General features: G+C 34.5%; 1 long non-coding RNA gene across 1 annotated transcript in view; it reads left to right on the plus strand.

Annotated features, from left to right (window-relative positions):
- Positions 1–683: 683 nt before the first annotated feature.
- The window catches only part of LOC108366509 (uncharacterized), a 17,844-nt gene continuing 1,668 nt past the window's right edge, over positions 684–16,859 (plus strand). Inside the window, exons 1-2 of the long non-coding RNA XR_001848095.1 lie at positions 684–913; positions 16,384–16,390. This is a non-coding gene — a long non-coding RNA (uncharacterized LOC108366509). The remainder of the gene's footprint in view (positions 914–16,383; positions 16,391–16,859) is intronic.

The raw sequence follows: 16,859 nt of genomic DNA on the forward strand, positions 1-16,859 counted from the left end.
ATTTTGAAATTTTAGCTAAAGTCATTATAAACAATTTATGAGATTGAAAACGAAAAACGTGGAGCGCATGCGATACAAAGCATTAGATTTAATTGACAATATTCAAACTACATACATAACATAGACCTAAAATTTCTACAGCGAAAGTACAAATTTGAGATCGATTTTAAGCGGTCGTTATTAATACACCCACATACATACATATATTACTCTTCAATTTCAAATGAGGCCTATTACATGCGCCCCACGCTTTTCATTTTCAATCTCATAAATTGTTTATAAGACTTTTGCTAAAATTTCAAAATGAAAAGTTGTCAAAACAAGTTCTATGGGACTGAGAAACATTATTTTGTAATTTTAGTCCATTTATAAAAGCGTGGTACATTAAAAAGTTTTTTTTTTTTAATTTATTTTATACTTTTTAGCCTTGTCTGTATAAAATTTTGCAATAGATACTAAAATAATTGAACTTGCTGTGAAAAGAGAACAGAAGACTATGCAAGCAAAATGTTGTTTGCTCACATTTAGTACATATATGCCTTCCCAGTAGCGAAAATGGTCACTGGTGACATCGTCACTAATGAGGATTTGGTGACATCGTCGCTCTTGCGACATATAGCTGACAATGACACTGGTGACAATGTCATGCAGGTGTACTCCTATAAAAGACTTATAACAGACAATGTCTTTCAGCGCTCACTTATAAAAAGTTCATTGCAGGACATTGTCGCTTGAATATCATCAATGATCACTGCATGACAAAGTCATGCAGATGCCATCAACGACTAAATTACCATTTGTTAAAAAGTCATGAACGACTTCCATATAAACGGATCCCAAAGTCATTGAAGACTTGATATGGCCGTACAAGACACTTAAGTGACTAATTCATGACATTCGCTACGGGGATACTGTGAAAAAAATATTTAGTAGAAAAAATTGTGAAAAATCAATTTTGTATATTCTTCTGCGAGAAAATTTCTACAATCAGTGATGTATATACATTTCAAGATGTGTCCTATTTGCTCTACGGTTGCGATAAGTTGGTTTGGAATAGTATTGCACGAGTCATTGACTTTCTGTCACTAGGAAAACTTTTATACCAGCCCAGTAAAATCGGTTGTATGCATTTATGAAGAATGCTTGCTATATGAGTGATTTAGTGTGAAAAATGCATGCGTAGTCATGAATTTCCACAAATAAATTCAAATTCTAGCGAACTGCAAGCGACGTACGTTGTTGTTGTTTTAAGTACATTTCTTGATAAATTTGAATTGGAATTTTTGTAATATTTTCAGTCTTGTACAAAAATTTTAGTGAACGGACGTGTTGTGCGATACTATTTTCAGCACTAACGGGCTTTTCCACGATATTAATTTGGATAAGTAAATGCTACTTTTTTGAATACATATCTATTAGAATGTATCAGAAAAGTAGCATTTATATATGGAGATACATATTGTGTAAGGATGCTTTAATACTGTTCCATTCCCTTAATGCATTTTGGTATGTTTGAAGCATTAATACAGCCATTTAAGGTAATTTTAAAAATTTTACGATATAATAAGTTTACTTTCGCGTTATAGCAACAACTTGTCTTCCTTTCTTCTCTTTCTCTTATTCTTTCCCTCTCCTTTATTTTACTGATCTTTCGATAGCATAATTGTATCTCTACATAATCCATGAATGGCTCACGAAGATATAAAGCAAGCAATGAACACCTGAGAATAATATTAAAGCTTGTATGTAGCCATCATAGGGGTTTTAATATTTGCCATGTAAATGCTCGTAGTTTGACCTCAGACAAAATAGACTACTTTAATTATATTTTTTCTGATATAGCACTTGATATAATTTGTATAACAGAAACATGGTGTTAACCATTCATTGAATCTAATGTTTATCGCGTATGTGATTACAACTTGATTCGAAACGATAGAACTACGGGAAGAGGTGGGGGTGTTGCCATTTATTGCCGGAAGTCACTTAAAGCAGAAATAATATTTAAGTCCGACTCTTCAAGTGCAGTTGAATGTCTCTTTGTTGAGATCGTTGATAGTAAAACTAAATGTCTCGTTGTACACCTAACGTGTGTACATGAGAAAATTTCTGAAGTGGTATTAAAATATGATCATATTATATGCTGCGGTGATTTCAATGTTGACCTTTTATGTAATGATCACAACTCAACAACACTAGTAGATAACTTTCAATCGAACGGGCTTAATGTAGTTAATAAGCAAGCCACTCGATTTTCTCCAAACTGCAAGCCCAGTTTATTGGATATGTTCTGTGTTAGTGATTGTGATATGTTAATCATGTTGAGCAACTTTCTGTGGCAGGCGTCTCAGACCATGATATGTTGTTTCTGTCATATGGAATCGATTTCAGTAGAAGCGATAACCTTCCAAAGTTTTGTATAGAGACTTCAAACATGTTAATGTACAAGCACTCAATAACGAAGCAGCTCTATTAGATTGGAACACTTGCAGGTTTTTCTCTAATGTAGATGACAAATTATATTACTTCAACAACCTCGTAACTTTTTTGTTTGACAGATATGTTCCTTTACGTAAAGTCAAGACCCTGCCAGCTACGAAACCCTGGTTTACAGCAGAAGTCCTTCATGTTATTAGAATTCGCAACAAGGCATACTCTGAATGGAAAAGAAATCAAACCAAGCCAGTTTATGGGTTAAAAATGCTAATCAGGCGTATTTGAAAACAAAACTAAACGCAGACTTGCCAACAGATATTCTTTGGAAAAATCTTAAATCAATTGGTGTAGGAAATAAGGAAAAAACATTATGTAATCTTGATGTAGAAGTTATGAGTTCTTTCTTCTTAAATCCTCATAATTCTAGCGCGTGCTTGGATATTGGCAATGCCTTTGAAGTCCCACAGTGTGTGTTTAATTTTAATGTGGCGACTGAAGATGATGTGATTAAAGCTATATATGCGATTAGGTCCAATGCGGTGGGCTCCGATGGCGTGAACTTGAGGTTTTTAAAACTAATTTTACCGTTTGTTATATCTCCCCTCACACATATCATTAACTTCTCAATTAAATTACCTCCTGTCAGTTTCCTAGCGGCTGGAAAATTTCAAACATCATACCAGTGCCGAAAGTAAGTTACCCTGAATCGCCACAGCATTATCGACCAATAAGCATCCTTCCTGTATACTCTAAGGTGTTTGAAAAGTATATGGAGAGTCAATAAGTCACCTTCTTAAATGAAAACAAATTATTAACTGAAAACCAATCTGGTTTCAGAGCATGTCACAGTTGCGCCACAGCCATGTTAAAAATATTTGAAGATATTCGTCCGGCATATGACCAAAACCACTTAACCTTAATGGTGCTACTGGATTTTAGCAAGGCGTTTGATACAGTTGACCATGAACTATTGCTGTTAAAGTTTGAAAAGATGTTTGGTTCCAACACTTTTGCAGTAAAACTCATGAAGAGTTATCTGTCTGATCGTCAGCAACAAGTCCAGTGTGGGGAAAAGGTTTCTAGTTTAAGACGCGTTACTTCCGGGGTAACTCAGGGGTCAATACTGGGTCCATTACTTTTTTCTATATTTATAAACGACATCGTGAATTGCTGCCGAAATGTATCAATTCATTTATATGCAGATGATACCCAAATATACTTATCGCGTCCCATTGGATTGTCAGAAGACCTAGTCTGTAGGATAAATGAAGATCTCTCTCGTATATCTAGTTGGGCACAAGCAAATAACTTGAAACTGAACTCTGGCAAAACAAACGCAATTTCCCTATCTAACAATGAATACAACCTAAGTTGTTTATCCCCTGTTAAAATTGATGGTGTGGAAGTACAGATAGAGCAGGTTGTGACTAACCTTGGTTTCAAAGTGAATTCAAGGATGAGCTGTGTTGATCATATAAACTACTCGATTTGTAAAATATATAACGTATTAAGGAAATTATATCGCACTGCATATTTATTACCAAATGATGTAAAACTCCGACTAGCTAAGACACTAATAGTTCCTCAAATCATATACAGTGAAGTTGTATACTCTAAGCTTGACAATGCATCAAAACTAAAAATACAAAAAGCTTTAAATACTACAGCTCGTTTTATTTTCTCAAAACGAAAATATTACCATATTTCAGCTCATTCTAAGCAAATACTTGACAACACCCTGGATAACTTTCTTAAGATAAGAAATCTTGTTTTTTACACAAGTTGGTTTATACTGCAAAACCAGAATACTTATTTAAAAACCTTAAATTTGGGCAAAGCGAGCGTGTGCTAAATATTATAATACCTAAGACTACATACATTGCTACTTCTCGCATGTTCTTCGTTCATGGTGCACAATTATGGAACTCTCTTCCACCCGCTATAAGAACGATAAAAGATGCTAGATGCTTCAAGAATACAATACAAACTTACTTCTCTTGACTTGCCTCTGGAAAACCTCTCCCTCCTCATTCCCTTCCATATAGATATCTTCTTCTACCTTCTCTCTGTTTCTAATTCTAATTTTAAAATAATATTATATATAATTTATTATTATTATTATTATTATTTTCTTTTTTTTTTTAACACCATAGTTTACCATAAGTCGATGTGCTGTAAGAGACACTCGTCTCACTTGCATAAAATAAACATATACATAAATGAAATAAATAAATGAAACTTCGGAACCATAAGTCACACGAACTTGAAATTTGGTATGCAGACATATCAATGGTAGGTGCTAATTGGAGGATATATATAAACGAGTTTGCAAAAGGGGGCGTGGCAAGTCCCATAGGCGTGGAATTTTTTATCAGCTATAGCTTCGGGACCAAAGTCACACGAACTTGAAATTTGGTATGCAGGCATTCCAATGGTAGGTGCTTATACGAGGGTATATATAAACGAGTTTGTAAAAAGGGCCATGGCACATCCCACTGGCGTGGAATTTTTTATCAGCCATAACTTCGGAACCATAAGTCCCACGAACTTGAAATTTGGTATGCAGACATATCAATGGTAGGTACTTATATGAGGGTATCTATAAACGAGTTTGTAAAAAGGGGCGTGGCTCATCCCATAGGCGTGGAATTTTTTATCAGGTATAACTTAGGAACCATATGTCCCACGAACTTGGAATTTGGTATGCAGACATATCAATGGTAGGTTCTTATAGGAGGGAATGTATAAACGAGTTTGTAAAAGGGGGTGTGGCACATCCCATAGGTGTGGAATTTTTTATCAGCTATAACTTCGGAACCATAAGTCTCACGAACTTGAAATTTGGTATGCAGACATATACGGTTGCCAGACGTACTGATTTTATCAGTACAGTACTGATTTTTCAACTATTGTACTGATTTTATTCATTTCTTCAATCTGTACGCTAATGTCCTGATTTTTCAAAATTTGTACTGATTTGTACTGAATTTTCTATTCAAACCAAATACTTGAGTATTTTCTTAAGGTTTTTACATAACGTTGGAACTTCCTTAAAAAGTACTGTAAAAAAATAAGAAGAAAACAATTTAGTTATAGTTGACATGTTTTAGATAATGTTTGATATGCCCAAGAAATAAATACAACAAAAATATCAATCGTTTTGTGGGCATATCGCCGGGTCGTTACGTACCAGTTGCGATAATATGATGGAGCATAAATTATTTAAAACGAAGGCTTAAATTTTTGTCGAGTGTTGTTAGTTATCTCGAAAATAACTTTCAGTTTAATAGGTACTCATGCAATTTGATGTGTATACATATGCGAACGGCAAAGCATAAAAGTACGTTTACATATAAATATAATCTCAATCAAAGCTCGTTAGCTGTCAAATTGGTTGTGCTTTTATTCACACAACTCGAGGAAAAGTTAAACTTCTTCTCTGTGCCACCGTGGTCACTTTTTTTTTGCAACACATATTAGGCCATTTAAATATATTTTAACTGAATATTTTATTAAAAATACTTTTACAAACCTATTTTCCTTACTAGCGTCAATTTTTGTTTACTTTAACATTTGACATTCCTCCTCTTCTTCGCAAGCATAATCGATAAAACTGGGTTGGACACCAAACAGTTATCGGTTTAATCTGAGATATTTTTAATTATAATTTTGCATGGCTAATCTCTTTTTCTAATAACAGATTAGGGTTAAGCTCGAAAATTATGATAATATTTTTATATATAAAGGCGATTCAGTTACACACATACAAATGTAGGTTAGGTTAGAAATTAAATATTAATTTCACTTAATTTTATTCATTTTGCTGATTTAATTTTTTTATTCATTTTCATTTTTAATTCTTTTAATACATGACATTATCGGTATGATTGATAAAATATACTTGTACATATATACTTGTGACTCAAGGGCGTTAAAATATCTTGGAAACACCGCATATAGGTAGATTTTCAAGTTTTATGCGGCAAAAAATATTTTATTGCCTCTATCTACTCAAAATTGTTTATCAAATGTAAAATTGAAATAATTTGTATTACAGATAGGTTATATTAATAAAATATATATATTAGCCAATAATTTACTATTTAAATATATTGACTACCTTTATTTATAAAATGTGTGTACACTATCATTGGTTAATTAGTTTTCGCTTTCAGAATCTGCGCTGGCCTCAAACTATTCCTTTGCACATCTTTGACAACGGATTTAGAGGGTAACAGCAGCTTTATTGTCTGGGGAAAACGATTTGATATTTTTTCTTTTTTTGGTCATGAACCGAAATACTGCTTAAAAACGAGTCCGAGCTCATCAACAGCCGGTTATATATGTCACGGTTGCATACTTCACGAGAAAACTTCCGGGAATAATTTTCTCGGTAGTGTTTGTTGTGGGCCTCTTGAGCCTCCCCGATAATTGTCCTATTGTTAATAAGGAATTAGTATCTTGTGCATTGTGGGTGTCATAGGAAGCCATGCCGTCGTCGATTCGCCACTTCTCGCTCGCTATGTTTGAGTTCCGGTCGCTTAACGAAAAATTTTGCATGTGAAAGCAACAACAAAGTTAGCTAGCACGGATAGACGATAGCAAGTTTGGTTGTACCTCATTGAGTTCGTTCGTTTCGCCACTTGCTAACTGATGGCGAATCGATGACGGCTAATAATCAATTGTAGCGCATTTCCTCTTACTATGCATATGCCTAAATGTATGCAACCATTTGGCAAGCGAACACAGGGCGCTTCTAATGAAAATAAAAATTGTATGCTGAAATACACATGCTAAGCCCTTCGAAATTTTGTGCTGGGATATGCGTTACAGCTTCGCAAATTTTACCCCTACCGAAACCAAAGATGTATACACATCAAAATAAATTTCAATGTTCGAATGGCTTTTGCCTATAACTTACAACTCCTTTTTCTCAATTCACTGACTTTGTAAAAGAGTTTTGCATACAAGACATAGAGTTAGATACTCTTTTTAGCGAATTCTTAGTCTTTCATAGTTTTTGCGTAGTTGAAAAATTATTTAACCCTTCGGAGGGCGCGCCTAGAAAGTTACACGAGAGGGCGCTCCGTGGCAATTTAGCCGCAAGGTGTATCTCAAAGACTGACGGCATTTTTTCATATTTATGTCGAAAAATTATTCAAATAAAACATTTTTTTTGAGTAATCATATTTCAAGTAACTTGATTAATCATCGTTTTGAGTAATCGAAATCTTGATTACTCGAGTAATTGATTAACCGAATAATTGATTAACCAACTTGCTCGAGTAATCGAATAATCGCACAGCCCTAGTTTATACTGAAACATATTATAAGCATTTATTTTTTAAATTTTTATGCGTCATCATCAACAGTGGTGTTGGTACATTCTACACAATGTGAAATATGCTTGCAATGTTTTCTGCAAACATTTTTGGTACAATTAATATGTACAAAAAATTTTTGTCTTATTATTCCTGGTAATATTCGTTGTTTCAATTTCTGTTGCGTAACTGGTTCGCTTCTATATAAGTTTAACAACATCTCCTGGCACTGAAGATGGCCCAACGCCGAAACCGGTTTGTCCCCAAACCAAATTTGACAAGGGAAGGCGGAAATTCGTTCTAAAGTACATCATTTAAAAACATCCCTTTTCTCTAAAACCTAAGAAATTGAATATCATAATAGTTACAATGTGTACGCAAAGTATAATTTTAAAGTATAAATTTAAGAATAATTTTAAAACTACACATGACAAAATACTTAAAAAATAACAACTTTGATTTAGACCCTTATCACAAACTCACTTTTCCAACTATCTTAAAAAAAATTTGCGAGTTCAATTCAAATTTTTTTGGTACACAGAAGGGTGCGACGCGGCAACTCAGCCGCATATATGAGGCACCAACTTTCAAATACAAATATCAACTAAACTATATAACGCAGAAAGTAACATCTAACTGTGAACCATTCTGCATCTCAAACTTACAAAGTCACTAAGTTGCAGTGGCCGGCTACTAAAATTTGTATTTGAAAACCACAAATTACAATTTTTGCGGCTAATTTGCCGCGGCGCGCCCTCCGAAGGGTTAAGCCATGAGGAAATATGGATGAACTCCTTAAAAAGTGGTACTTTTTCACAGTATGAGAGGATCTTAAGAATAAAGTTTGTTTCCTGGTGCAAAGAGAGAAACCGGCTTCTAATTAAAATTTTTGAAAGTGAACTTTAAACTAAAAGCAATTTTAAAACGAAATGTATAGAATTCTTTGACTATTTAAACACTGAAAATGGGAATGATCTCATTATTGCTATTCAAAAAGTCACAAAATAATTTATCGGCTCCTCCGTATAATGACGTGTACACTCAAGTTAAAATGAATAGCACTTTTATTTTTTATGAACTATATTTTATTTATATACCAAAATATTGTTAAAATCAAGAACTTAGGCGTTTTTAATTATTTTCTGCTACTTACATTCATAATTTTGCTTTGAATAAAAATGTACTGAAAAGTACTGATTTTTTTAGCATGAAAAAGTCTAATGTACTGATTTCGCGCATAAAAAATCTGGCAACCCTACAGACATATCAAGGGTAGGTGCTTATAGGAGGGTATATATAAATGAGTTTGTAAAAGGGGGTGTGGCACATCCCATAGGCCTGAAATTTTTTATCAGCTATAACTTCGGAACCATAACTCCCACGAACTTGAAACTTGATATGCAGACATATCAATGGTAGGTGCTTATAGGAGGGAATGTATAAACGAGTTTGTAAAAGGGGGTGTGGCACATCCCATAGGCCTGAAATTTTTTATCAGCTATAACTTCGGAACCATAACTCACACGAACTTGAAACTTGATATGCAGACATATCAATGGTAGGTGCTTATAGGAGGGAATGTATAAACGAGTTTGTAAAAGGGGGTGTGGCACATCCCATAGGCCTGAAATTTTTTATCAGCTATAACTTCGGAACCATAACTCACACGAACTTGAAACTTGATATGCAGACATATCAATGGTAGAAGCTTATACGAATGTATATATAAAGTGGTTTGTAAAAGGGGGCGTGGCACATCCCATAGGCACGGAATTTTCTATCAGCTATAACTTCGGAACCACAAGTCTCACGAACCTGAAATTTGGCATGCAGACTTATCAGTGGTGCTTATAGGAGGGAATGTATAAACGAGGTTGTAAAAGAGGCCGCGGAACATCCCATAGGCGTGGTTTTTTTTATCAGCTACAACTTTGGAACCATAAAGGGACATTTACATAAGACTTTCCTCGCTTTGCTTGATAGTTCAAACTTTAACAACAAAGCGTGAAACGCAGAAGGTATGCTACAATAAACGCTTTGACAGCTTTTGCGTTCTCTGTAAAATAGATAACAATATGCATTAATAATAGCAATAATAATTCCTATTTACCCTATTTTTGTCATTAAATGCAAATGCAAGCGCACGAGAAAAGATACAAGTAGACAGCTGATTGCCAAAGCGGGCAAAAGTTGAGAGTTGCCCAAGATTTTGCTTCGTTTTGCTTTGCTTTGCTTCAAATGTTTTTTATGTGAGCATACTCATGCATATACCTACATCGATCTTATATGTCAAAGCAAAGAACTATCAAGCAAAGCGAAGAAAGTTGTATGTGAATCAGCCTTAAGTCACACCAATTTGAAATTTGGTATCCCATAACCGTGGTATTTTTTATCAGCTATATCTTCGGAACCATAAGTCCCACGAACTTGAAATGTGGTATGCAGACATACCAACGGTAAGTGCTTATACGAACGTATATATAAACGTGTTTGTAAAAGGGGGCATGGCACATCCCATAGGCGCGGAATTTTTTGTCAGCTATAAGTGCGGTTCCATAAGTCTCACGAACTTGAAATTTGGTATGCAGACATATCAACGGTACGTGCTTATAGGAGGGTATTTATAAAGGAGTTTGTAAAAGGGGGCGTGGCACATCCCATAGGCGTGGAATTTTTTATCAGCTATAACTTCGAAACCATAAGTCTCACGAGCTTGAAATTTGGTATGCAGACATATCAATGGTAGCTGCTTATAGGAGGGAATGTACAAACGAGATTGTAAAAGGGGGTGTGGCACATCCCATAGGCGTGGCATTTTTTATCAGCTATAACTTCAAAACCATGTCACATGAAATTTAAATTTGGTATGCAGACATATCTATGGAAAGTGCTTATGGTTAGGTGTATATAAATGAGTTTATAAAATGGGGCGTGGCACATCCCGTAGGCGTGAAATTTTTAATCAGCTATAAATTGAAATTTGGTATTCGGACATAGGTATCTATGGGAGGTGTTCAGAGTAAAGAATATATAAATAAGTTTTTAAAAGGGGGATATACATATATATATTCATCTATTAGATAACTCGGATATTTAAAACTGTGTGTTTTTTTGAAGCCTTACCGTCTTTAGATTATTTTGAAATGGAAAGATTTAGTCGTTTTTTAATACCGCGATGCTGTTTAACGAAAATGGGTTCATTCTTAATGAATAAAACTCTTTCCGAATTAAGCATTCTACCTGAAAAGTGCAGCTATACATAAAACAGCTAATCGAATAGGCAGCTAAACGGAATGTTCCGTAGTAGAATAATTTTAATTAAAAAATTTGATCGTTACCTTAATCCACTTATTATTAATAATGAAACAAGATTTGTAGCACAAGTGATGATCAATATATATTAGTTAAAGCACGATAAAGCTAAAAGTATAGCTCATAAGTTTGCCTTAATGTAAACAAACAAAATAGTTTGTCTCCTTTAATTTATGCTGAACTGAGTATTTGTACTACTGTTTTATATTTTCATTTGTTTACCCCGAACGACGTCGGGTGCTCTGCTAGTCTACAATATATTTGGGAAAGTATGTATGTCTGTATGTATGTGCCAGGTTGCAGTCTAAACGGACGGACAGAATCGAACAAAATTTTGATAGAGTATTGCCATGACACCTGTGCCTATAATAGGGTAAAAAAAAATTGGGATCCGACCGTCCATAGGCGTGAAATTTTTAATCAGCCATAACTTCCAGACCATAAGTCGCATGAACTTGAAACTTGGTATGCAGACATGTCAATGATAGATGCTTATAGGCAGGTATATATAAACGAGTTTGTAAAAGGGGGCGTGGCACCTCCTATACGTGTGAAACTTTAATCAGCCTTAACTTCCGGACCATAAGTCACATGAACTTGAAACTTGGTATGCAGACATGTCAATGGTAGATGCATATAGGCAGGTATATATAAAAGAGTTTGTAAAAGGGGGCGTGGCACATCCCATAGGCGTGGAATTTTTTATCAGCTATAACTTTGGAACCATAAGTCACACGAACTTGAAATTTGGTATGCGGACATATTCATAGTAGGTGCTTAAAGTAGGGTATATATAAACGAGTATGCAAAAGGGGGCGGGGCACATCAATCAATGGTAGGTGCTAATAGGAGGGTACACTGAGAAAAAAAAGTATTCATCTATTAGATAACTCGAATATTTAAAACTGTGTGTTTTTATTTTTGAAACCTTACCCTCTTTAGATTATTTTGAAATGGAAAGATTAAATCGTTTTTTAATCGCGCGATGCTGGTAAACGAAAAGGTTCATTCATAATGAATAAACCTCCTTCCGAATTAAGCATTCTACCAGAAAAGTGCAGCTATACAAAAAAGCTAATCCAATAAGCAGCTAAACGGAATTTACCGTAGTAGACTAATTTTAATTTAGAAATTTGATCGTTACTCCGCCTAATATTAATAATGGAACAAGATTTGTAGCACAAGTGATGATCAATATATATTAGTTAAGGCACGATAAAGCTAAAAGTATGGCTCACAAGGATGCCTTAATGTAAACAAAGAAAATAGTTTGTCTCCTTTAAATTATGCTGAACTGAATATTTGTATTACTGTTTTATATTTTTATTTGTTTACCCCGAACGACGTCGGGTGCTCTGCTAATAGTAGATATACATCCTCCTCTTATCGTAAAATAATATTTGGGGATATCTCGGCCACAGGGCCACCTATCGTGTAGGTTTTAAGTCCAAATATTTTTTTTCAATTTGCTAAATTGTATTCTAAATATGAGCCAGATCGGCAAGAAAATGCACTTTTGGTCAGAATATTTCTTTTATAGGTGCTGACACGGGTTCCAAATATCAACCAGGTCGGGCTAGCCGTTTAGTAGTTTAGTGATATTTAATGTACAGAAAAATCTATGAAATTGTGAAATCGTGATGTCTCAGCATTCTTCATTTTTCGGCAACAACAACAAAAAGTTTCAATTTTTTTTTTTAATCGAAAAACCTTCCACACAGAAGTTCCAAAAAAGTACTTCTTATAGAATTGAAATCGGTTCAGCCGCTTGGTCAGGCATCGCGGCCATACGAAAGACATTTCATTTTTATATATGTAGATTTTATTTATTTCAAGCCAGATTAACAAATCCACAACTACATTTTTCAAACAACTAAAATAATTCGTGTTTATGTTGCTTTCATTCTAAAACTTTGAAAGCAAAAAAGAAATACGGAAATATAAACCTTGGTGAAAAAATGTATTTGTGGATTGTTGTTCAAGGACATACATATGGACATATATGTATATATATATGGGATGTTGCGAATATTTGCATTTGTATTCGTTATGGCAATGATTATCATCATTAAACACATTCGCATTCGCATCAAATGATACGAACGTTTTGCGAATGCGAATGTGTACATGGGCAGAGAGTCCACTCTAATATTGTTGAAATGGCTCTAAGTCTGTCTAACCAGGGTGGGGATAATAAGAGGCTTTTACCGGCTACCGAGTATAAAAGCTTTACTTTTACTCTGTATTTTATATAAAACCAAAAAATATGAATAAAAACTGTCAACGATCTCAATTAAAAGTTCAAAGATTGATCCTTTGATACTTAAATTTTTTTTCATGATACTTTTGATCCATTTTAGGGAATTTTGGTGATACATTTCTTCTGAACACCGCGGCAAAACTGTTGATGGGACTTCAACAAGTACTGGTAAAAGTTTTATAAGCAACCTAGAAATAATTTTAGATTTCTCCAGCGAAACCGAAGGCTCGGATGTAGAATCTGGAGACATTAAAAAATGTGAAATTAAAGCTCAATTGAATTATCTTAAAGAAAAACGAGCTCATCTCGATTGGTGGAAAACTATACTAAAATACGACAAATTGACAAATATGGCCCGCAAATATTTGAGCGCTCCACCCGCCAACGTTCCAAGTGAGCGATTGTTCAGTGCAGTCAGCCTTATATACGAGCCTCTAAGAAATCGCCTCACGGGAGAAAAGGCTGTAAAATTCCTTTTTTTGATATGTAATATGCCCCTTTTGAACTTTGGCTACTAGATTAAAACGCGGTATAGGTTAAGCACTCGTTCAATATTCTAATAATTTACAAAAATTTTAAGCAATAAAAACGATGACTTAAGTTGATTATAGCTTTTTTAACGCTACTCCTAAAATTCGCATTCGCATTCGCGAATGTGAAAAGTATGACATTCGAAACATCTTTAATATATATGTATGAAGATATTGGAAAATAAGCCTAGGCAAAGAATAAAGGCCCGTCCATATATCTGTGTTCGTATGGAAAAGTAGCTTATGTCGAAAGGCTGACTTTAATATAAATCGGTATTTGCAGTATACGATTGCGAATGACTCGCTGGCGCTGAGCCGTTGAACAACTTTTAGCAAATAAAAGTGCAAGAAATAGTTCCGATACTAGCAAGTCAATATTCTTATTAAGTCTCATCCAAAAATTCCTTGTCGTTCAAACAATAAAAGCAATGCCGCATTATACTAAAGCCAACCTTTCGACATAAGATACTTTTCTATACGAACACAGATATGTACAACTTTGGCTCTGCGTTGGCGTTGGCGCCGTTTCAACAGCTGACTATAAATACATGAATTTCAATGCAGCCGTCCACATAGCCAAAATTTGGCAACGCTTACGTCAACACAAAGCAGAAAAATAGCCAACTCTCAACTTTCCGTGTGCGTTGCTCGTCAGCTGTTGCAAATACATGAATAAAATTATGTGAAATATTTTTCGCTTTTAATCAAATGAGGGCAAGCAATATCGTTTTTCATGCAATTATTGATATGAAATACTAATTTATATGTCGTTAATATGTTAATTTACATTTACATAATACATTTGTATACTAATTTGCAACTTTCTATTCAGATTTTTCGAAAAATTCTGACAATGCAGTTTTGTAGCCCATTCAATTTTAGTATAACAAAGTTCAAGTTTAAATTTGGCAGTTTATTGAATTTTCCTGAGTTTTTCACAAAGTTTAGAGATTTTATTTTTATGTGTTTTTGTGTAGAATGAACTATGTTTTTATAAAAAATTAGGATTAAAATCTTTGCATATATTGCGGAAAATTTTCTGCCCCAATACGTGTGTACGTCACTCTATGTGGAGTATAAGTATTTATTTTATCTCTAAATACAACAAATGAGTTGCTTTGTTTTCTGAATATTATAGATATTTCTTCAACAACTGAATTGAAAAACTATAATTTTTTACTGAAATCTACTTCAGTTTAAACAAATAAACCGGTGAGGGAACGCTGGTTGCAGATGCGCTTGGCCAAAATAAGTCCGGACTCGCTCTTTGTATTGCGCGACAGCGTTCAAGTAAAAGTAGCGGTTTTTCATGTTGCGATCCATTTTTTTCTCAACAGAATATTTTAGAGAGTAAAATTTTTCATATATGGTTTTTTTTCTGTGTGAAAAAGCGGTGGAGAAGACTATTATTTTTATATTTTTAGCAACAATTTGCCCTTAAAAATTATTTTTAAATAAATAAGACCTATATTCTTGAATAATTTTTAATAACAATGAAAATGACGGTTAAATTGAACAGGAAAAAAAAACACTTGTCGATATATAAGAAAAAAACAATTTTTTTCTAAAATCAAGGTTAAAATTTGTTTGCACTGCCAATATCTATGAAAAAATACCACTGTTGATTGGAAATTAAATATCATATAATTCAAATGGCCCCTTTCAGAAATTCTGACTCATATTCATGTGTATATTTTAATCTTCTTATGTTTAAAAATCCAACTTCAACATCTTTAAACAGGTTTTGGTTGAAAAACAAATACTTTTCAGTAGTAGAACTACATGCTCTTTCTAGACTGTAGGTATATACATTAGGGTAATCCAAAAAAACGAACCTAACAAATAATTGCCTTAAAATAAATTGTTTATAATGACTTTTGCTTAAATTTTAAAATCAAAAGTTATCAACACAAATTCTATGGGACTGAGAAATATTCTTTTCTTTTTTTAGCCTATTTATAAAAGCGTGATATATTAAAATTTTTTTATATTTTATTTATTTTGTATCTTCTTCACTAGAGCAGTTTGACCTTATTATTCTCACTAAAGTTTGTGCTGCTTTTCTCATTGGTTCTAAAATTGTGGTTCGGCAATTTTATTTTAAAATAGTGGTTAAAGCACTTTGGCTAAATGAGTTCGGCCATTCCCCCTTTTTTCGACCGTGAACGGCTCCTTGACAGCAGCAACATTGCCTAATCGCCTACTCACCACGGCCCGTTCCACCCACGTACACATAATACACCTACACACACACATATACACATGAATTGTATTTACACATACACACACATGNATGAAACAAAACACAATTTGTCGATCATCGAGACGAATAGACGTGTTCTCCCCGCCAATTATATTTTAATAAAACCCCCTTCAACGTTAACAAAAAGATTGTTCCATACTTTTTTGTAGTGCCCTTCTGGTGGAAAAGTGGTCAGTGTGCCCCCCAAAGTGTTTGCCCTTGGTGTACGAATAACGATGGTCCTTCGAGCCGGATACTCGCGGCTTATTTTACATCCACTAGACGACAAGTCGTCTAGGGGGGCCAGGATGTTTAAGCGACTTATGCATTTCCCGCATAAACAAAGAACAGCGAACACACACACGCACTTGTATATTGCACTCCCGCCCAAAACCAAGTGCAGCGAATAAACACACGCACTTGTGCTTAAAAATAATTCGTTCGTTCTTCATTGGGTATGCATTTTTTAATGCACTTCTCAACTGACGCAGAACAAAACCTACTAAAGTAGTTAATTGCTGGCACTCCAAATCATGCTCAACAATTCCGCTTGATGCATCACCACTCCTCCGGAGTGGTTTTAAAGAGCAAAAGCCAAAGCCGCTACAAGCCGTAGGGACTCTGCATGACTTACAACCATGCAGAGGTGGTAACTGATGGTTATCATTGGCTCCGACGCCTACCCAAAACATTTTTGCTTTAATAAATTTTTATGCAAATACATTCATCCTGGTCCTGCCCTCACACTGAGTTAATCA

This window comes from Rhagoletis zephyria, unplaced genomic scaffold (genome assembly GCF_001687245.7).
Source record: "Rhagoletis zephyria isolate East Lansing unplaced genomic scaffold, Rhagoletis_zephyria_1.1 Rzeph_scaffold_02297, whole genome shotgun sequence".
In the NCBI taxonomy this organism is placed as follows: Eukaryota; Metazoa; Arthropoda; class Insecta; order Diptera; family Tephritidae; genus Rhagoletis; species Rhagoletis zephyria.